This window comes from Geotrypetes seraphini, chromosome 3 (assembly GCF_902459505.1).
Source record: "Geotrypetes seraphini chromosome 3, aGeoSer1.1, whole genome shotgun sequence".
Lineage (NCBI taxonomy): Eukaryota > Metazoa > Chordata > Amphibia > Gymnophiona > Dermophiidae > Geotrypetes > Geotrypetes seraphini.
Genome location: NC_047086.1, coordinates 230782275 through 230806274, shown reverse-complemented (window position 1 = coordinate 230806274; position 24000 = coordinate 230782275). Strand labels below are relative to the sequence as shown.

Here is a 24000-nt window from a genome sequence, read left to right as displayed (position 1 = left end):
CACCAATTCTCCTCTTTCTTCATTGCCCCGTGTGCACCATCTCTTTCCTTCTCACTCAGACACCCACACCCATCAATTCTCCCTTTCTATTCCCTCCCCCACCTCGGCATATCTTTCCCTCACTCCCTCCATTCTTCCATCCTATGTCCCAAGCTAATTCTCCTCTCCCTTCCTCCTTCTGTCCCAAGTTCATGCCCCCTCCCTCCCTCCTCCCTTCTTTCCTTTGTCCAAAGTTTGTGCTCTCTCCCTTCCATCTCTGTCCCAACATGCCGCCTCTCTCTCATGACCCAACGCGCCCCTCTTTGTCTTTTCCTCCCTCTATTCTGCATCCCAAGTTCATGCTTCCCTCTCTTAGGTGTTTACCTGTTCTGGCTGGCTTCCTCCTAGCTGTGGATCCTACACATGGCCCATGGCTTTACTCGGAAGTCGTCTTAGTCATCTGCAGGCAGCGTGTAGGAACTGCTTCTCATGGCTTTGTAAAGAGAAGTGTGGCTGGGAGGAGGGAGCCGGCCAGAACCCAGAGGCTGCCTTCAATGTAAATAAAATATTTGTGTGGCCCGGTTCAGCACAGCCCATGACCTGGTGGTTGAGGACTGTAGATTTAATGTATAGTGAAGTTTTGGAACTCATTGCCAGAATGTGGTAAAAGCAGTTAATGTAATGGGGAAGGTTTCGATTACTGGGATGGTTAAGATAGGCTGAAGTGAGCTTTGATGGAGAATCCAGTAGATGGAACCTAAGCACACTACTGGGCAGGGCTCTGGATTTCTGGCCCAGAAATATCTAAGAAAAAGGACCATTTAAACTAAATAATTAATTTATGGAGCATATATGGTTGGGTAGACTGGATGGACCACTTGGGTCTTTATCTGCCGTCATTTACTATGTTACTGTGTTTCAAAAAAAAAAAAAAAAGTGTGGACCAATTTCCTGAGAAAAATCCATAAACCATTACTAAGGTAGACAAGTGGAAAGCCACTTCATACCCTGAGGTTAAGTAGCATGGAATCTTATTAGCCTTTTGAGATTCCACCAGATCCTTTTGTTCTGGATTAGACCCTATTAGAAACAAGATACTGGTCTACATGGACCTTTGTTTCATTCTTCTGCTATATAGGGATCTTCTGTATTTATCCCATCATTGTTTTTGTTCCCTCCATTGAGAGCACAATCCAAAAATATGGAGTTGTCCACGGACAGTGGAAATATAAAAGGATGATTTTATTGAAGTGGATCCAACACGGAATGTGTTTTGGCACTCTGCATCAAAAATCAATATACATATGATCCAGAAGCAACCAGTTGATATACTGCTCCCTAAAAATATGGTGTAATTTGAGGTTTATCAGCTGGTTGTTTGGGGATCATATGTATACTGACCCCTAAATCAGACAGAGTGTTGAAATAGGTTCAGTGTCGGGTCCAGTTCAATAAAGTCATCCTTGCTTTGGGGTGTTCAGATCCTTCTCTCTTTGGTTTGCTGTCCACTAGAAGGGTATTCCAGACATCACCAATTTTCCCATGAAAAACTATTTCCTGAAACGGAGAATAGAATTAGAAAACAAAATTAATTAATGTATGCAAAATAGATTGGAAAAACATTTTATTTTAAAATGAAAACAATTAAAACAATTTGCAACGCAAATAAAGACTTAGTAATTAAGTCACGTAAACAGAATGCACATATGTGCACAGATGTTGCTAAATCACAGCTGTATTTTCTATCCCTTATAAGCATGGCGGCTCCTTGGATACCAGATAGTGAGGACAAACATCCAAGGCACTACTTCTAGTTCTATTCGTGCCCTTCCTGGGGTGGTGTTTTCATCATTGGTCTTCGCAAATAGCATGTGCAATAAATCTTTTTGTTAATTTTCAACAGGCTCTGCATAAATGATTAAGTGCATACACTGCACTCAGGCGATAGAGGCTGAGTGCAGTGCTATGAATAATAGTGGTTTCAGCTCAAAGAGGTTTGGTAACTAAAATGTTGGTGCTTTAAGGAGGCATAGTCCTTGACGAAACTAGAAGTGAAACGGTTGGGCAGCCGTCAGGCACAAAGATAAATGCCTTTCCTTTGCAGCACTATAGAGCACTTTTACAGCACTGTATGCACTTTATAATTTACGCAGAGCCTGTTGAAAATTAACAAAAAGATTTATTGCACATGCTGTTTGCGAAGACCAATGATGAAAACACCACCCCAGTAAGGGCACGAATAGAATTAAAAGTAGTGCCTTGGGTGTTTGAGGTCTAGCAAGAAATCCACTTATTGTAGATTTGTCCTCACTATCTGGTATCTATATCAATTGGACATTTCTTTAAGTTTCCTTATTTAGTTGGCTCCTTGGATACCTCACCTTTTTGGTAGCTTGGTGCTGACATACTGCTGCATTGCTCATTGTTTGGTCCTTTAAAGTTCATTATGACAGCAAACACTAGCCCCACCCCCTTCCCTCGTTTCTTCTGCATGTTACCATAGTCGTCTTTCTGCCACCCTCAACTTACACATCTTCACCCCTTTTGTACTATTACATTTCTGTAGCACCACTACATCTACACAGCTTTGTACGGATACACACAATATGCCGAGTCCTATAATGCCAAGACATGGTTGAGGAGAATCGAGGGAAGTCTCAAAGGTGGGCAAACAAGTGTGGTGTAATTGGACAGGCACCAATTTAATTGTAAGATACTGCAAGAATTAAATTTTTTGTCCCACAGTGTAATAAGTAGTATGTAAGAAAAACTGGATGTGATGTAGTTGGCACTCGCAGTTAAAATGCATCCCTTCTTCCTTGGTTCCACCATTTTTATTACTGTACTATATAACTTGCATCCTTAAACAAAAAAAACCAAACAAACCTCACCAAAGAAAGAAACGAAAAACTTGAAAGTAATCAGTTGTTAGTAATTTTCGGCCACTCCACTGTTTCTCAGAATGGTTTACATGAATTATTCAGGTACTCAAGTATTTTTCCCTATCTGTCCCAGTGGGCTCACAATCTGTCTAATGTACCTGGGGCAATGGGGGGATTAAGTGACTCCCAAGGTCACAAGGAGCAGTGTGGGTTGATACCACAACCTGAGGGTGCTGAGGCTGTAGCTTTAACCACTGTGCCACACTCTTCCACTAGCCAGACTCTTCATTTGTCACTGCTGCCTTTGCTCATAGACTATTCTAGTTATGTACCACCTAGAATAAAAGTATTGTCATGCTTTCTTTGTACTACTACCGTATTTTCGCGGATATAACGCGCGCGTTATACGCGATTTTACCTACCGCGCATACCCCTCGCGCGTTATATGCCTGAGCGCGGTATAGAAAAGTTTTTAAACATAGTTCCCACCCCGCCCGACGCCCGATTCACCCCCCCAGCAGGACCGCTCGCACCCCCACCCCGAACGACCGCTCGCACGCGCTCCCACCCGCACCCGCATCCACGATCGGAGCAAGAGGGAGCCCAAGCCCTCTTGCCCGGCCGACTCCCCGACGTCCGATACATCCCCCCCCCCCCCGAAGGACCGCCGACTTCCCGACAATATCGGGCCAGGAGGGAGCCCAAACCCTCCTGGCCACGGCGACCCCCTACCCCCACCCCGCACTACATTACGGGCAGGAGGGATCCCAGGCCCTCCTGCCCTCGACGCAAACCCCCCTCCCTCCAACGACCGCCCCCCCCCAAGAACCTCCGACCGCCCCCCCAGCCGACCCGCGACCCCCCTGGCCGACCCCCACGACCCCCCCACCCCCCTTCCCCGTACCTTTGGAAGTTGGCCGGACAGACGGGAGCCAAACCCGCCTGTCCGGCAGGCAGCCAACGAAGGAATGAGGCCGGATTGGCCCATCCGTCCTAAAGCTCCGCCTACTGGTGGGGCCTAAGGCGCGTGGGCCAATCAGAATAGGCCCTGGAGCCTTAGGTCCCACCTGGGGGCGCGGCCTGAGACACATGGTCGGGTTTGGCCCATGTGCCTCAGGCCGCGCCCCCAGGTGGGACCTAAGGCTCCAGGGCCTATTCTGATTGGCCCACGCGCCTTAGGCCCCACCAGTAGGCGGAGCTTTAGGACGGATGGGCCAATCCGGCCTCATTCCTTCGTTGGCTGCCTGCCGGACAGGCGGGTTTGGCTCCCGTCTGTCCGGCCAACTTCCAAAGGTACGGGGAAGGGGGGTGGGGGGGTCGTGGGGGTCGGCCAGGGGGGTCGCGGGTCGGCTGGGGGACGGGCGGAGGTTCTTGGGGGGGGCGGTCGTTGGGGGGGGGGGGGGGTTTGCGTCGAGGGCAGGAGGGCCTGGGATCCCTCCTGCCCGTAATGTAGTGCGGGGTGGGGTTAGGGGGTCGCCGTGGCCAGGAGGGTTTGGGCTCCCTCCTGGCCCGATATTGTTGGGGAGTCGGCGGTCCTTCGGGGTGAGGGTGCGAGTGGTCCTGCCGGGGGGGGGGGGGATGTATCGGACGTCGGGGGGGGGGCATCAGGCTTTCAGGATGGGGACAGACCTTCAAGGGGGGACAGGACTTCAAGGGGGGACAGTGCACGGAAGTCAGGGGGGGTGAACGGAGAGTCGGGACAGCGCACGGAAAGTCAGGGCGGGCGAAAGGAGCGTCGGGCATCATGCGCGTTATATGCCTGAGCGCGGTATAGAAAAGTTTTGGTACATATCATCGTGATTTCTGCGCGCTATACCCCTGTGCGCGTTGTACACAGGTGCGCGTTATATCCGCGAAAATACGGTACTTTTATTTATCATTTTATAGCGCTGAAAGTTGTACACAGCACTTACAATCTAATTAGGACAGACAGACCAAATGGGACAGATAGGGGTTGGGGAGTTTCTTGCAGAGAGAATGTACTTCCTTGCAACTTAATATCATGGCCTGTTGTCCTTGAATGCCCTTTTCTGTGGAAAATGACAACCACCTGTTCTCTATTGAAGGCTATCAAAATTATTTCCCTCCATGGCATAAGTGTTTGAGTTTTGTAAGCCTGTCTGTGGAGGGGGGGGGTTAGGACTTTTCATTTTAGCAGCCCTTTTGTGAGCTGTTTGTCTTCTCAGTGTCGCCTCCAGAACTGAGCTCAGCACACACATGTGGTCTCACATACAGAGGCAATATTTACACAATTTTCCCTGCTAATGCCATTCATTTGCTCAATTGCTTCTTTATAATTCAGTTTCCACCCCCCAAAATGACACCTTCCTTAGAAGGAAGCTCAGACCTATAAGAAATAAAAGGGTAAGGATGGTTACCAAAATTAATGGAATGGTGTGCGTTAGGTATACCGCTAGCAAAATCTAGTACTGAAAAAATGTGGATAGGAAGTATCCTTGCGGCTATAGCGGTGCACTGAGAGCCACTGACACTTGTGATTTTTTTTAAAAAAGTGGCTTGCTCATGGTCACAATAACCCACCAAATGACTAGATCAGTGGTCTCAAACTCAAACCCTTTGCAGGGCCACATTTTAGATCTGGAGGTCCTTGGAGGGCCTCAGCAAAAATAGTTAATGTCTTATTAAAGAAATGACAATTTTGCACGAGGTAAAACTCTTTGTAGTTTATAAATCTTTCCTTTTGGCTAAGTCTTAATAATAATAATATTGTAATTTATAGCTAAATAGACATATGATCAAGAAACTGTTTTATTTTACTTTTGTGATTATGATAAACATACCGAGGGCCTCAAAATAGTACCTGGGGGGGCCGCATGTGGCCCCTGGGCTGTGTGTTTGAGACCACTGACTAAAAATGGTAAAAATAGAAAAGAACGCCTCAACCTATATTTTTCACAAACCCACCAAGATCAACTTTTCTAAGGTTGTTTATGATTTCAGTCATTGACCAACAAAACTCCATCCATAAATGTAACAGGAAAATGTATACCCTTTCCATAATCAGGTCCCTTATAAATTATCTTGAGACCATTGTAAATGTAAGATCCAAAAAGTATAGATTTCAGTTTAAGTGGTACCCTTAATACAATCCCCTTAAAATAGGTCAATTTAATCACTTTTACATCCCATCTTGTCAGTTATTTTTCAAAATTAGACATCCAAATGTTCAAAGAATCTAAGCAAGGACTCCTTTTCCACCCAATGACTGCTTCAGGGGAGAATCCTATAATAAACAAGCTGTCCCACTTAGTCCATTTGAGTCAGGGACCCACTAAGAATGTAAGCTCTGGGCAAGTAGGATATTTGTTACTGGAATGCCCTGGTACAGAACTGTGAACCTCCAGTAGTGCTATAAAAATAAAAAAACAGCAAGGGAATATTTTTATCCAAGGTGATACTTATAAATCTCTGTTGTACTAATCACCTTTGTTTTACTTCAAGCACAAATTACAACACAAGTTGATGTGGTTAAGTGAACACTCAGACCCACAGCTGAGGTCCGGTGAAACAAGTTCACGGAGCAGCTATTAAGGAGACCATCATTGTTGTTCACAGTCTCCTCCACCAAACAAAGACTAAATAACAGCACATAAACTTGAAGAAAATAAAATAATAAATTTGACAGCAACTTAACTTTGAATGGTGTGGATGATACACATAACTGCTCCGGGCTCCTCCGTTTATTCACAATACCGACCCCCCAATCTAGGTTTCACCCGCTTCAAGTTTATGTGCTGTTATTTAGTCTTTGTTTGGTGGAGGAGACTGTGAACAACAATGATGGTCTCCTTAATAGCTGCTCCGTGAACTTGTTTCACCGGACCTCAGCTGTGGGTCTGAGTGTTCACTTAACCACATCAACTTGTGTTGTAATTTGTGCTTGAAGTAAAACAAAGGTGATTAGTACAACAGTGCTATAAAAATAAACATGATTAGTATTATTTTCAGGTAGCTCTTGAACATAGTGAAGAGAAAGCTTTCTGCTATTTACCCAGTGAAGAAACAATGTATGGTATAGAGCAGGGGTGTCAAAGTCCCTCCTTGAGGGCGACAATCCAGTCGGGTTTTCAGGATTTCCCCAATGACTGTGCATTAGATCTATTTGCATGCACTGCTTTCAGTGCTTATTCATTGGGGAAATCCTGAAAACCTGACTAGATTGCAGCCCTCGAGGAGGGACTTTGACACCCCTGGTATAGAGAATGACACAGGGACAAATTTACCTCTGTCTCTACGGGATCTATTTTCATCCCCATCCTCATCTAGTCCCTGTCCATACTCTGTCCTTGCAAGCTCTGCCCTCATCTGCACAAGCCTCAGACACTAATGATTTTAAAATGTTTGAGGCTTGTGCAGATGAGGGCAGAGCTTGCAGGAATGGGGCAGGGACAGAATTTATTTATTCAATTTTCTATACCGTTCACCCAAGGGAGCTCAGAACAGTTTACGTTAATTTATTCAGGTACTCAAGCATTTTCCCTGTCTGTCCTGGTGGGCTCACAATCTATCTAATGTACCTGGGGAAATGGGATTAAGTGACTTGCCCAGGGTCACAAGGAGCAGCATGGGTTTGAACCCACAACCCCAGGGTGCTGAGGCTGTAGGTTTAACCACTGCGCCACACACTCCCTGTGGTGATGGGATAGAGGATGGGGACAGATTTGTCCCTGTGTCATTCTCTAGGGTGGTGCGAGATGAAATGAGTAATTGCCAACATGAATTGCAGAGGATTGATTTTATAATTGATAACTCTGCTCTTGCTCGACTTAATATATATTTCTGGAGTGCTGAAAAGGATGGAAACGAAGCAGGAGGATGTGATTTTGTTGCTGTGAAAAGGGAAACGTTCTTCTCTTGGTTAGCCTTGATGTTCTTCAAACTAGATGATTACATTTATGTATTTCAAAGATTGTGTGTCAAATACTGTGAAGCTGGGATACCAGATTAGATTTCCCATTTGTGCTCTCATGTCTGTACATTCTGCCATGTTTACCTGATAAATGAAAGTTACGAAGGTGATTCAGAGTTACAAGCACCTTTGCTGTCTGATTTATTTCTGTTTAGACTGAATTTTCACCTAGAACAGAGAAAAGACAAGAAGGGGTAAAGTGCAACCAAGAAATTGCTTTATGTTTGGGAAAACAAACAGTTTATGCTGAGGGTGTAAAGAGTTATAATAGCGTGTTACAGTAGCCATCTTATTCATTGTGGAATCATCTTGGGTTAAATGTAAGCATTATTGTAGGTTAGAGGAATTCCTTAAAAGGGGGGGGGGGGGGTTGGTGGAAAACGAGAAATTTTGAGTCAAGTTTTTGATGCACTTCTCTATAGGAGGCTCATAGACTCAGTAGCTTGGAGTTGGGCTAGAACTTAGTAAACTTATTTAGCAACAGAAAAAGGGGATTGGATGTAAATTTGGAATGCCTCAAGAATCTTGGAGTCAATTCCGCTCAGTATCTTTGTTAATAATATTACTAAGAAGTTAGAAGGCAAACCTTTCCTCCCTTTGCCCATATCATACTAAGATCTGCATTAGAGTGGACTTTGTTGAGGGAGCAGACGGAATGAGGAATGATCCAAGTATACTGGGGGATTTGTTGCCTGATTGGTAGCTAACATTCATTGTGGGGGAAAAGAACTCAAGTGATGGTTTTTCAAGATTGTTCAGCAGTTATGTGCATATTAAATTATTATTACTTTATAAAAATAGTCATTTTCTGGCACGTGTCTCCAATTAATGTAGTTGGTCCTTTTTGTGTGAGATTCTTATACCTGATCCCTAGCAGTGAATTCTTCTTCACTGCTAGGGGTCATTTTGCCAAATAAGATAATACTCAGAAACACACTACTAGGGATCAGGCAATACCATTTTGAAAAGTGGCAGTGAAGGTAGGACTGATTGGGCATTGCTCCTGCCTTTAGAGGTAATCAACAATTTAAATTCTCTTCCTTCCAAGAAAGTCAAGATTTTTAGTCAATCTCTGATTTTTAAGTTTTCTCAACTTTGGAATGATCTTCCACTCCTTTTAAGGAGTTCTGGTTCATTTCAACTTTTTTGTAAATCTTTAAAAACCATTTTATTTGCTAAACACTTTGAAAATTAATCTCCCGAAACTTAGTCTTATTCTTTATGGTTTTTATTTGTTAAGTTAACTATTGTAAACCGAGTTGAGCTTTCTTAGAATGATGTCTCGGTATATAAAGCCAAGCCTTAGATTAGATTAAGAGTATCAGGAAGTCGAGGTGGTCTTGGGGGGGAAGGGGTTGGCACTTAAACCACAATGATGGTTGTGGGTGGGGAAAATTGAGGTGGTGATGCAAGGAAGCCACCAGGGTGTTTTTTTTTTTGTGGTGGAAGAGGATGGAAAAAGGAAATGCAAGGGAGCCATTGCACCACCCTGGATTGGGGAGAGTAGAAGTGGAGTATAAGGGAACCACTGGGCTACTATGGATATTTGAGGGGTAGGGGAAGTCAGGGAAGGGTGGAAAGAAGTGCATGGAAGCCACTGGCCCACTATAGATTTTTTTTCAGAGAGGCATAAGAAATGTAGTAAAGCCATTGGGTCATTAAAGATTTTTTGGGGGGGAGAGAGGTGGAGGAGGAGCATGGGAGTCTATTTAGACCAGGGGTGTCAAATGTTGGTCCGCGAGGGCCACAATCCAGTCAGGTTTTCAGGATTTCCCCTTTGAATATGCATGAGATCTATTGGCATACAATGAAAACATTGCATCAAATAGATCTCATGCATATTGATTGGGGAAATCCTGAAAACCCAACTGGATTGCTGCCCTCGAGGATCGACATTTGACACCCCTGATTTAGACCATTAGGATTTTGTGGTGGGTAGAGGGAAGGGGCGGGAAGTGCAAAGGTTACTATGGTTTTTGGGGGCAAAAGGCATATTGTTCTGCTCCCAGGATTAGTAGCCTCCCTGCTGCTCACAACACTATTATATAGAAACCCACAATAAATGGCTATACTAGAAACTGGAATGAATACGTTATATCATGACAAAAAAAGGGGGATTATTCCAGTATTATAATAATCTCCAAATTCATAAGGAGAAATGAGATACTCGGTCCTCAGAGGGTCAAACTACCCAATGGTTCAAATGAGCAAAAGCTCATAGAACCCGATCTTCATAGGATCCAAATATATCTTTTTTATCTTTATATGCTTTTTTTGTATCAATTTTTCTTTTGTCCATAAATTATTAGTAAAAATGGTTTTTACTTAGCTTTTATCTAGTTTTTAAAGGGGAGCGCCTCCACCAACATGTCCATGTTTCACACGCTTTCCTCAGGGTCGAGGCTCCCAATTATATCTGTAAAACATTTGAATATCAAACATTACTCCTAAACTATTGTTAACTTATGTTTAAAAGAGCTCTTAGGTATTGATATACTATAATATGTCTAATCAAGACTTTTAGACTCATAGCAACTTACTCATGCACGCAGTAGAAATCGCTCCATTCGAGATAATTTCATGCCGTCGGGAGCGTCTGACGTCAGTTCCGGTATTTAAACCCTGAAAAAGCTTACTCAGCAAAAGACTCATTGTATGTCTTACTGGAAGAGACTGGAATATGTAAGAAATGTCAGTTGATTCAAACTAAAGACATCCAGTCAATTTCTTCATTCAATCCGTTAGGCGATAGAGCATTTAATTCATAAATCCATCTTTGCTCCTTGATGTTAAGAGCTTTTTTATAATTCCCACCCTCCTTCCCTATTATTACAGAATCTATAATACGCCATTTAATATCTTGCCAGGAATGTTGTTTACTTAGCCAATGATTTACTATGGGTGCAGTATCCGTTTCCGTATGAACTCTAGATTTATGTTCATTCAAGCGCGTTTTAATCGACCGCTGCGTTCTTCCCACGTAAATTTGATCACAAGGGCATTGAATGATGTAGACGACATTGGTAGTATTACAATTAGTGATCTCCTTAGATTGTATACTCTTCCCTGTGGAAGGATGAATCCAAATTTCACCAGGAATGGTGAGAGCACACCATTGACAACTACCGCAACCTCCGTGATACCCACGTTGGTAAGGGGTTATAGAACTCCAGAGTATTTCTTCTATGTTGCGATGTCTTCGAAAAGCAAACATCGGTCTTTCTGGTATGCCCTCCAATAATCGAACAATATGCCAGTGTTTAAGTAATATATTTTTTATTTGTATAGAATCGATAAAGCAGTATATTTTTGAACATATACTAAATCACTAGCATTTTTTTGTCTTGTAGAAGCTAACAGTAAATCACGGTTAGCAAATTTAGCCCTTATGTAAGCTCTTTTAACGATATGAGAGGGATACCCTCTATGAGAAAAACGTTGCCACAATTGTTTTGCTTGAAATTTATAATCATCTAGAGAAGAACACAATCGACGAATTCTCAAGAATTGGCTCATAGGGAGATTAGATCTTAACGATAGAGGGTGAAAACTGTGATAGTCCAAAAAGCTCGCCCTATCCGTACGTTTACGAAACAGAGAAGTATGGAAAGTATCTTGTGTTTTTCTTATATGAATGTCCAAAAAATTTATTTCATCCTGGTGTATATTGGCCGTAAATTTAATGCAAGAATCAATAGTGTTAATCCATTCAATGAATAGTATTAAGTCTTCTTTAGGGCCCGACCATATGAAGATGACATCATCGAGATATCTTTTCCACAGTTTAATATGTTGAAATGAAGGATGTTGGTATATGTAATGTTCTTCCATATTTGCTACATATATTGTGGCTACAGAAGGAGCCAGGGACGCCCCCATTGCTACACCGTGCACCTGAAGAAAATATTCTTGTTCAAACATAAAATAGTTCCTTTTGAGCACTAAAGTTGTTATGGTTAAAAGAAAACCAGGGGTGAGGCGGGGGATCCATACCCGTGTTTTAAATATCTCTTCTAGTATATGCAATAATTTATCCACAGGAATCATAGTATACAAGGACGTAATGTCCATAGTTACCAACCAATCTTGTTCATTAACATCGACAATGTCATTTAAGATATGAATCATATGGGTGGAATCTCTAATAAAAGATTTAGCTTCTTTGGCTATTTGTTGTAAAAATATGTCCATAAATTTGGATAAAGGCTCAAGAATGGAAGCTTACATCGTAACTATTGGTCGGCCCGGAGGGGTTTTCTCATTTTTATGTATTTTTGGAAGGAATTTAATTCTTGGAAGACGAGGATATTGTTCAGTTAGATAAGTGGCTTCCTTAGTTGTTAGAATATTCTCCTTTAATGCTTTATCAATAATAACCTGGATTTCCTGTTTAAGAGATTCAGTGGGATCCGAGGGGAGACGTAGATAAATATCAGGCTTATTAAGTTGTGAATAAGCTTCCTGGAGGTAAGCTTCTCTGGTCTGAATGACGATGGCGCCCCCCTTATCCGCCCGGGTGATAACAAGGCGGGACTCATATCGTAGGGATTGTAAAGCTTTCCATTGTTTATGAGACATATTGAATTTTTGTCTCTGAGTCTCTTGTTCCATCTGTTCTATGTCTCTTAGAATTAACTCCCTATAGGTTTCGATATGATGATTAAACAGTCCCGGGGGACACCAATTAGATTTCAAAGTTACAAGGGAACCATCACCAATAGAATTGTGTGCTTGAAAAAAATATTTTTAATTGGAGCTTACGCAAAAATCTATAGATATCTCTTCGGGTTTGAAAAGCATCATAACGAGGCGTGGGGACGAACCCCAGCCCTAAATCTAATACTTCGAACTGCAATGTAGTAAGCTGAATGGTGGATAAATTGAAAATAGAAGGCTCAATCACTGTTGAGAGCGAGTGTTCGGACGACTGTTGTTCTGCGTTCGTCCTTGAAACCCCACTCGTGAAGTGCCCCTATTCTTACTTCTACCTCATTGTTGTCGAATGTTTTGACCACCTACATAAGGGGCATTATCTTGGGCAGTGCCATCACTACCCGAATCCGTAGAAGATGAATCACTCTGGAAAGATTGTTTCGAAACCTGTTTGTTATTTTTATATTTAAAAGTCCATGTATAAATACGATTTTGATTGTAGTCCCCTTCATCTCGTTTCAGCTTCTTAATTTTAGATGCCTTAATTGTTTCACGAAATGTATCCAAACGTTGTTGTGTATCTTGTTTGAGTTTAGGGAACTGTTCCGTATCAGTATTTTGTTGTATGGTTTCTTCCAAGGTTGTTATGTTACCTTTTAATTCAATTTCTAATTTGGTTATATTTTCTATAATCAATAACATGAGGTCCATACTACATTTGTTCAATATGGCCATCCATTTATCAATGAAAGATTGGTCATTCCGAAATAATGTAGGTCCCTTTTGAATTCTCAATCCCCGGGGGATCATTTTCATTTTGACATATTGTGCTAGTGTGTTTCCATGTAGCTCCGCTCTAATGAGTTGCTGTACCTTCATTTCTAGTTCCCCCCATTGGTTCCTAGAACCTTCATGTGTGATGTAATCTGTTATAAAAAAGCTCTTAACATCAAGGAGCAAAGATGGATTTATGAATTAAATGCTCTATCGCCTAACGGATGTGCATTGGAGGCAGTGCATAGAAATTTGTTTCATGCAGATTCATTTAAGATGATCTGAAAACAACAAGGACAAGTTTGAGAACCACTGTTTAGAACAAGAAATTGATGTCATGCTCTTGTGGGATAGAAATCGGACAATATCTGAAATTGTTTCTCTAAGTAGTGTGAGTGATGGATGCAGCATCATCCCAGTGAAAATGGTGGAGACAAAAACCATCACAGGCTGGGGGTAAAGCAATAATTAAATAATTGTGAAGACGTGAAATGAAAGACAGACTGGTGTCTATATTATAGGTCTTAATAGTATCCATCCACCACTCATTCTAGGTTTTTGTGGGAGTCCTAGGAATATGTATATATGGAGTCCAAAAGCATGGTTTATGGAATACCTCATGCCAAATAGGAGTTGATATACTGACAGTAAGTAGGAGAATGGAAGAAAGCACATTGTGTAGACATTGAGAAAGACACCTTGCAAATTTTGTTTGAATGCTTGCTTTGATGAACAGCATCGTTACAATTATAATACACTAATTAATGCCTACATCATTTCTGCAACTGCCAGTTAAGTAGTATAGTTAATATAATTAGTACAGAGCACAGCACTGTGGCATGATAAATCACAATCAAGGGCATATTGGGTTTTTGCACAGAGACGTATTGGCTCATTTATTCACTCACTGCACCCTTCTATGTGCTAATCTGCTCTCAGCAGTCTCAGATAATATTATTAATTAACAGTTTTTGCTTTCATGGTTGGCGATTCTTAATCATTGATTAAAAAGGCAAGGATCAGCTCAAGCCTGTAGGAAACAGGATACATTTTTACTAGCCAGGAAATTGCAATTGATGAATTGCCTCTGTTGTATATCTCATAATTTTATATATTTTTTTTCTCTCTGTTTACATTTTTATTAAAGCAAACAAAACTTTAGAGTGATACATGTTGCTATATTCTATCAGCATGTTTATATTCATTATTTTATAAAATTAATATTTGAAATAGAAAACAATTATACATACACCGTAGTCTTGATATAATGCAGGATCACTTATGATGTGGTCAAGGACTGGACCCCCTTTTTTTTTTTTTTTTTTTTTAGCTACTACAGGTACAAGATGCTTTATCCAAAATTCTGAAAACCAAAATTTAATGCCAACTGGAAGTAGTTAATTTCCCCAATGTGACACACTGAAACCAATGCAGGTGCATGCGTTTCTCCTGATCTCTGCACAATTCAGGTTTGAGGACTGGAAAGTGGAGAGGTGCAGATTTCAGGGTAGCAGTTAAAAGCAGAAAAGGTCAGAGACTGGGAAGTGGTAAAGAAGAACTGCAGATTTCTACTCAGGGTGGCAGTGAGAAGCAGAAAAGGTCAGAGGGCTAGAAAATGGCAGAGAGATGCAGATTCCACTCAATGAGAGTGATGACCAGAAATTAATGAAACCAGAAAAACAATTGCAAAGGACAAAAAAATGAAGATTTAGATTGTGTGCTGATTGAGTGGGGTCAGCAAAGAAAGTGTGAACGTATGCCATTGACTAGTTTGGTAATGAAGCAAGACAAAAAATACAAGAACTGAACATTGACGATGAGTGTGAACATTCAGAAGATTGGTTGCAGAAAATTAAGAAGCACCCAAAATATGTGGTGAAAAAGCTGCTGCTGATTCTGAAGCAGCTGAAAGGTTACATTGATCTATTTGTTAAGAGGATATCTGATAGAAACATTGGTCCTGAACAAATTTACAGTGCTGATGAAACAGCTCTATACTGGTGCTATGTTCCTAGAAAAACACCGACAACAGCTGATGAACGAGCACCAGTGCTGTTGGCAGTGATTGAAAAAAGCCAATATCCACGATATTTCAAGGGGATACGTCATTTACTTAAAGATTGTTATGCTAACAAGAAAGCATGGGTAACCGGAGAAATATTTAGTAATTGTTTCCATAAGCACTTTGAGCAAGCAGCAAGAGCTCATTGTAGAGGAGCTGGACTGAAAGAGAAACTGAAGTTTTACTAGTTCTAGCCAACTGTTCTGCACATCTACCTCAAGAACTTCTTGTGAAAAATGTTTGTGCCATTTACCTCCCACCTAATGTGACATTCTTTATACAGCCTTATGACCAAGGAATTTTACGTTCCATGAAGACCAAGTATAAAGACAGTTTTCCAACCAAATTTATTTGGCTGGATAAAACTACTCGAATTGCTTTAGTATCTTTACAAAAACCAATTGCGGCAGGTGGGGTAAATTTCCCCAATTTTTATAGGTAACATCGGGCCTATATACTGCATCAGGGTAAGTATTGGATCCTTCCTGAGCTCATGGAACATCTCCCTGATTGGCTTTACTTAGAATGGCAACTCCTGTCTCCATTGAGATTATGTTATATTTTAAGTATCAAGTTACCTAGGATTTATAAGGACAATAAAATTTAAATCGCTACATGGCAGACATTGAAATTTATTAATAACTTAGCACCTATTCAGATTCATTTATCCACGTGTCAGTCCTTGTGGTTGAACTTCAAGATTCAAATTGGCGAGTCTAAGATTCTCTGGAAGCAATGGCTGCAGGCGCTCATAACAATTATAGCTGACAATTGGAAAAGACTAAAGCTAACATGCCACTGAGACTATACTGTTAACATTATAGAATGGTGTTCAAACTCAAGTGACATGCAGGTATTTCACCATCAGGCATCCATGTGAAGGAAATGGAAAGCAGAAGTTATTAACTGTATGAAGAAAACATTTAAGTAAAATCAGAGAGAAAGTGTTTTTTTCTGGACTGGTCTGGCATGAGTAAAGCAAAGAAAATTATCAGTTAAAAAATATAATTTTTCTTTCCATTATGTTTATGCCAAACCAGTCCAGAACGAATGAGATATAGCAAAGCGCTGCCCCAATTAGGGCTGGACATACCCCCCCCCAAAAAAAAACAGAGAAGCAGCAAACTGAAGCATCAGCGAATAGAAATTCTAAAGGTTACTATCTAAGAGTAAGCCGACTCTATGGAAGTGTAAAAGGCTAATGAATAGAGCAAGAATTAATGTCATCAAATGTTATACATCCAGAAGGCTTGAACCAATGAACAAAGTGATGAGATACAGTGGGAAGCAGAAAAAGGACGTTAGTCCCAGAATAATTAGTAAAGCTGTAGTTCAAGGACACCGTAGTCACACAAAGGTGAAGACTCATGACTCAGTGAGGAGCCATGCTAAACTGCTCTTTGGTTTATATATCGGTTTATATATCTATATGGACAGGCTACATACATGCTCCCCAATTATCAACTGTATTCCTCAGTTCTTAATTCCATCTCAGAGGAGTTCAAAGAAAGGAATCTCCACAAAAGTGTGGTTAATAGTCAAAGTTTTGAGAAGCATTTCTGCATCCTCTTAATAATGGGATGTCAGAAAGGCTTCTCAAATACAGGTGACTGGTCATTTTATTAGAATAATGACATCAATTAATTCATTATTAAACATGGTTATAGTCACATGATTTTCCATAACTCTTCAATCGACAAATATGTCAGTGTGACTTTTAGCTTATTTTCAGGGAACTGTTGTGTTATGGCTCCAGCATCTTGTTCCAGACATTAAACCAAAATATTTTGTTCTATTAAGGAAAAATATGTATTCTGTGTGCTGTCTTTGCTTTGTCACAAGTCTCTGAAGGATTTCTATTATTCAGCTACATCTTTCATATATTAGTGTCTTTTAAGGTCTTAACTGAAATTATATCTAATACATATTAGTTATGTCCCCCCTTCTATTCTGCATATACAATTATCACCATCACTATCAAGCCACAAATGCCTGCAAAAGAGGAGGTTTGTTCAAAATGGAAGGCCAGAAAGATACCAAACAAGTGACCAAATGATGCATGCTCGTAAGAAAGCTGCAGCAGAATAGAAACAAGGTGCCACTGAGAGCCAGAATAAAAGTGGGAAAAAAAACCCCAATCAGGTGAAGCTGCCAGTGCTATGTAGGCAATAACTATCGCCAGAGTCCTAGAGAAGGCTGTTGAACTAGCATCATAGAAGCAGCTAAGGAATCCTTTATGGAAGGCATAGAACCAAACAAACTTAGCTGTGATTAGATGACAACACAATTAAGAAGTTAATCCAGTGCTGGGCAGACTTCTGTGGTTTGTGCCATGATCATAGAAACATGACGGCAGATAAAGGCCTAATGGCTGAATAAATAGACCAGTGCCATGCAGAGTTCTAGTCTATGCTCTGAAAATGGCCAGGACAAACTAAGATCAAGTATGCATATGTAGTACCACATTAGAGAATGACACGGTGACGGTTTACCCGCGGCCACCGCATTTAAGCCGCGGGTCACCGCCGAAAACAGGGAAGAAAACTAGCAGTCGCTGCGGTGACGGGGACAAGGCCATTCACCGACCGCGGAAACGGTGAACAGGTTTGTCCCCGCGGGCCAATGTACCCCCTTCTAGGAACCGCTATTTACCTGTGTTTCACCGTGCTCCTCATTTGTCAGATCAACCCTTCCTGCCAATCGCAGCAGAAGGGTACCCAACCCCTCCTGCCGGTCCTCCCAATGGCCTCCCCTAAGATCGCCGGCAGGAGGGTACCCAACCCCTCCTGCTGGACCCCCCCCCCCCAACGAACCCTCCCACCCCGGAACCCCCTTAGTCTTACTTTCCAAGTTGGACCGGACAGCTCCTCGCTCGTCTGGCCAGCAGGCCTGCCTCCGTCCAAATGAGGCGGGCCCGCCCCTCCCCTCCCCTGCCTCCCAATGGCCTCCCCTAAGATCGCCGGCAGGAGGGTACCCACCCCCTCCTGCTGGACCCCCCCCCCAACGAACCCTCCCACCCCGGAACCCCCTTAGTCTTACTTTCCAAGTTGGACCGGACAGCTCCTCGCTCGTCTGGCCAGCAGGCCTGCCTCCGTCCAAATGAGGCGGGCCCGCCCCTCCCCTCCCCTCCCCTCCCCTGCCTAACCCACAGGATCCTAGGGCCTGATTGGCCCAAGCACCTAAGGCCCCTCCTATAGCGGGAGTGGCTTTAGGTGCCTAGACCAATCAGGCCCTAGGATCCTGTGGGTTGGGCAGGGTAGGGGCGGGCCCGCCTCATTTGGACGGAGGCAAGCCTGCTGGCCATACGTGTGAGGAGCCGTCCGGTCCAACTTGGAAAGTAAGACTAAGGGGGTTCCGGGGTGGGAGGGTTCGTTGGGGGGGGGGTCCAGCAGGAGGGGTTGGGTACCCTCCTGCCGGCGATCCTAGGGGAGGCCATTGGGAGGACCGACAGGAGGGGTTGGGTACCCTTCTGCTGCGATTGTCGGGAGGGCCGTTGGGGGGGTCTACAGGAGGGGTTGGGTGCCCTCCTGCCGTGATCGCTGGGGGGAGGGGAGACTTGCAGCCGTAGCCGCGGTCACTATGCTAATCACGGCAGCATTTAAAGTACATGTCGTGTTTGTTTTTGCATTGCTAGCCCCAGGGGTGGTGGAAGATTAGTGATTGAAAAACTGTATGAAAATAACTATTTTAAATTTAGTGATCAAAATGTGTCAGTTTTGAGAATTTTTATTAATTAATTTTTTCTCTGCGTGTTTTGTTTTTGTATAGTTATTAACTAATATTTAACTAAGTTTTAAAGTTTTAAAGAATGTTTCCTTTATACGTAAATAAAGAAAAGTGAATGGGATTGCAGTGGTGGTGACGGGGCGGTGAATGGGGTGGCAGTGGCGGTGACGGGGCGGTGAAGAGGATGGTGAGACGGGGACGGGGCGGTGACGGGGATGGTGAGACGGGGACGGGGCGGTGACGGGGATGGTGAGACGGGGACGGGGCGGTGACGGGGACCAATTTTTTCACCGTGTCATTCTCTATACCACATCATACCTTATAAATTTGCCTTATTGGGCAGACTGCATAGACCATACAAGTCTATCTGTTGTCATCTACTATGTTACTATGTAGTTGTGACAGGTAAAGCTATACAGACAACATTTGAAGCTGACCCCCAAAATGCAGTAGTTGAGATGTCAAGGTGGTGAAAGTGGTTCCTGGAAATGCACATGCAGACAAGCAGGTGTGTTAGATGATGCTGTTTAGTAATGTGTCCAAGCAAAAAAGTACCCAATATATTGCTAAAAAAAACAGCTCACATTGGTTGTGGCAACTGGTGCCATATAGGAAGCTCCTGTATCAGATGTTGAATTGGATAGGCTGCAGCCAAGGCCACTCCTGTAAGCTCATCTGCTCAGATATTCCTGTGGCCCACATGTATACAGTTACTTCACAGCCCCTATATGTTAATGTATCTGCATCTACTGCGTCTAAAGGTATATTTGTGGATAGCACCAATGACACTACACATACAGACATCACAAGCGAATCACACCTGTGTGTGCCATTTCTAATCATGACACTTGGCTAAAATGCATAAATTTCTTTAAAGGTAATTTTGTCATAAACAATACTAATAGTAACTTTGAAGATTTTGACAAAACTATAAACACTTGGCTAAAATGTCCATGAATAAAGTGTAATCATCAAAAGAGATCCATTTCATTCATTACTTATGCTGATCTCACATAATTGACAAGGAAGCTGTAATTCCAAAGGTACATTAGATCACTGTTCTTCAACCGTCGGTCCGCAGGAAATTTCTGCCAGTCCCCATAAGGCCGGCGAGATTGATGAAGTTCAATTTCGTGACTGTCCGCGCAAGGCCGGCAAGATCGACGAGATATTTTTAGCTGGTCCGCACTGGGCAGGAGAGATCATGGGGAGCCTCTGACAGTGGCTTTCTCCCCTCTGCAGCTCTCCTTTACTTCCCAGTGCAGCGATTCACGAAGGCAGCCTTTTGCTGAGTCACGGCTGCCTCTGATGATGCAACTTCCTCTTTCCTCAGAGGCGGCGTGACCCAACAAAGGACCTGAGGCTGCCTTCCTGAATCGCTGCGCTGGGAAGTAAGAAGAGCTGCTGGGCAAGGGAAAAAAGGGACATCTGCTACTGGAGAGGGAGAAGGGGAAATGCTGCTGGGAGGGGAGGAGGGAAAGGAATCTGGGAAGCTGCTGGGCAAGGAAAAAAAGGGACATCTGTTACTGGAGAGAGAGAAGAAGAGATGCTGCTGGGAGGGGAGGAGGGAAAGGAATCTGGGAAGCTGCTGGCAAGGAAAAAAAAGTACAGCTGCTACTGGAGAGGGAGAAGGAGAGATGCTGCTGGGAGGGGAGGAAGGGAAGAGTTATTGCTGGACAGAAGGAGGAGGGAAGGGAGAAGGAAAAAAGGAAGGAAACAGCTGGCAGGGAGATTAGAGTAGGGGAAGGGGAGAGACAGGCATAAGAAAGTAGAGAGATTGATGATGGGAAGGGGTCAGCAGAGAAATAAGCAGAGGGACAACGATGCTAGATCTGGTATAGGAGAGATAAAAATGAAGAGAGCAGTAAAGCTGGAATGAATCATGTAAAAAGGAGAGAGGGGGCACAGGCTGGATGTAAAGGGGAGAGCGGCATAGAAAGAAGACAGATACCATATGGAAGGGGGAGAGGGCAGACAGTGGATGGAAGGGGCAGATGCTGGATTGAAGAGACAGAGAGGGCAGATGCTGGAGGGAAGAGAGTGAAAAGAAGATGAAAGCAGAAACCAGAGACGACAAAAGGTAGAAAAAATAATTTTATTTCTATTTTGTGATTAGAATATATTAGATTTGAAATATATATATATATATCCTACTAGAGCTGGTGTTAGACATAACTGGGAACTGCAAAGCCCAGGCAGTGCTTCTTTAGCTTCCAGCTGGTTTAGGGTGCTCTCTGACCAGGGGGCAGTTGCCCTAGTTGCATTCCCCTAACACTATTCCTGTCATGTGTGACTGCAGTATTCTGTTAGCATGACATTTCTGTGTAGCATTCTGTAATAATTTGGCTTGTTCAGTTTTCTTGATAGTAGAGGGGATATATGTGAAGGGGAAGGGAGACAGGGGGTTTTGTTGATCCTTGCTCTGTATTATTTGTATTTATAAAATGACAATTGTACAGAATATTGTTTCTTTTTATACTTTAATAAAATACATTCAATATAAAATCATAACTGAGGCTTGTACGGATGGGATCAGATGATTTGTGGGACCGAGCTCGCGGAGATGGGGCGGAAACAGGGTTTTAAAATTTTAGTCCTAGTAGTTTGCCGGTCCACAAAATAATTCTTTTATTTCTGCTGGTCCACGGGTGTAAAAAGGTTGAAAAACACTGCATTAGATCAAACACTTGAGATATTTAAAATACATATCCAAGCAAAATCACATAAAAAGTGCTCAAACCCATGTTTAACTGTGGTGGAACACTATGGTATTAAATATGTTCCATTTATGTCACTGTGTTCAACCACAGAAGCAGGCTGAGGAACCTCTCAGTCCTTTAAAAGAATATCTGAGGAGCATCTCTACATAGCAAAAATAGTCGCTAAAAACATAAGGGCAGGAGTGGATCTAATCTTAAATTTTTGGGTTGCTCTATGCCTATCTAGGCATAGAGAAGTTTACATTACATTTAGTAGTTGCAACAATGAAATATAAAGTAAGCAGTTTTCTATGAAATAGTTACCAGAGATAGATGTAGTAATTATTCAGTAGAGGGGAACATTGATGGAGGGGAGGGGATGCAAAACCTCTGAGAGTCACATAATCTCAGTGAGAAAATTCAGACTATAACCTGATCAAAGATGACCACCATAAACTCCTGCTCAGCTGTCATCTGGAATAAACCAGCCAGGAGCTGCACAATTCATCACCATCTGCTTGGAGCAGTGGTTCTCAACCCTGTCCTAGGGACCCCCCAGCCAGTCGGGTTTTCAAGATATCCCTAATGAATATGCATGAGAGAGATTTGCATACCTGTCACTTCCATTATATGCAAATCTCTCTCATACATATTCATTAGGGATATCTTGAAAACCCAACTGGCTGGGGGGGCCCCCAGGACAGGGTTGAGAGCCACTGTTGGAAGCTAGTGCTGCCTGATTCACTTTGATGAATCGATTCGTTTGCTGGAAAAATTTGACTCACCAATTCAGTGAGTCCTGACAATACCTCCAGACCTCCTAAAGTGGCAGCAGCAATGGTAGTGTCCTGCAGGCAGAGGCAGCGTTCTGAACAGGCTGCTTCTGGCCTGCCCTGCCGCGGCCTTCCCTCTGCCGTGTGACTACATTATTGATTACACGGCAGAGGGAAGCCCTGGTGGGCGGGTTGCGAACAGCCTTCTCACCGCTGCTGCTGCTGCTTTGAGAGTCCTGAAAGTTAAAATCTCACAGTGGTGGTGGTGGGAGGGGGGGTTTGATCGGGAAGTGCTGCACAGGGGGATATGAGGGATGGAAGGCTGCTACTCAGGGGGATGGAAAACTACTGTATAGGGGGATGAGAGGGAGGGTTGGAAAGCTGCTGCACATGGGGAGAGGAAAAAGGAAAAATTGTTGGACATGGGATAGAGGAGATGAAGGGAGAGATGCAACAAAGGTAGGTAGGGGTGAGAAGAAGAAATCTTGCTTATGGTGGAGGGGAGGGAGATATGCATGGAGGAGAGAGAGAAAAATGTTGGACATGATAATGGAAGGGAGGAAGGGGAGAGATGCTGCATCAAGGAGAGAAGAGAGGTTTGCCCCAGGGCACAAGGCAGAAAGAGAAAGAGATGGTAGACAGTGGCAAAGAAATAAAAATGTTGGATATGGCAGTGGAAGGGAAGAGATGAATGATGAGTACGGAGAAAGAAGAAAATGTCATGGGCAGGAGACCCTGGTGAGCAAGTTAACAGAAGACAAACAGAAACTATAGCCTGGGACCAACATGATTTGAATAATAAAATGACCATATAACAAAGGGTAGAAAAAATAATTTTCTGTTTTGTGATTATAATATGTCAGATTTAAAATGTGTATCTTGACAGAGCTGGTGTTAGACAGCGAGCATGAGCTAGGACCTAACAGAGGAAAAGTTTTGGTTTTGTTTACACCACAGCACCAGCGTGGTGTTGGAGAGGCTACAAAAATAAACCCACTAGGCTGTTTGAAAAAAATGCCTGACAGGAAAAGTGAATTGAATCAAAAAAATCAATTCAATAAACTAAATCGAATTGAAAATTTTTTTTTTCCCTAAATCGGGCAGGACTATTGGAGGCAGAGAAAAATACTAAGCATTCAAGGCTGCGTGATACCCTTAAAGGATGAAGCTCTTCAGACTATTTTTCTTTGTCTCCATCTGCTGGTAGATGGACATAACACATTCATTCTGGACTGGTCTGGCATTCAAATAACAATGCACATTATAGCATGCTATGCTACTTACAATGTCAATGCAATACATGTTAATTCATCTTAATAGCAGAGGGTATAAGTAGCGGTGATTCATACAGACAGAAAATCTAGAATACTAGGAGTTAGATAGAAAATAAAGATGATTAACTTAATTGCACATGGAGCCAGCAAAAGTATGTGAAAATGATCTCAGAGTAAGAGTGGATAAGCAAGTCTTGCACTATTTGCAGCAAACCAGAGCCTGGGATTAGAGACCATGGTGCTTTCAG

The 24000-nt window shown here is 42.8% G+C and overlaps 1 protein-coding gene across 4 annotated transcripts in view; it reads left to right on the top strand.

Annotated features, from left to right (window-relative positions):
• PTPRK (protein tyrosine phosphatase receptor type K) overlaps positions 1-24000 on the top strand; it is a 1016831-nt gene that overhangs the window by 665773 nt on the left and 327058 nt on the right. The window lies entirely within an intron of this gene.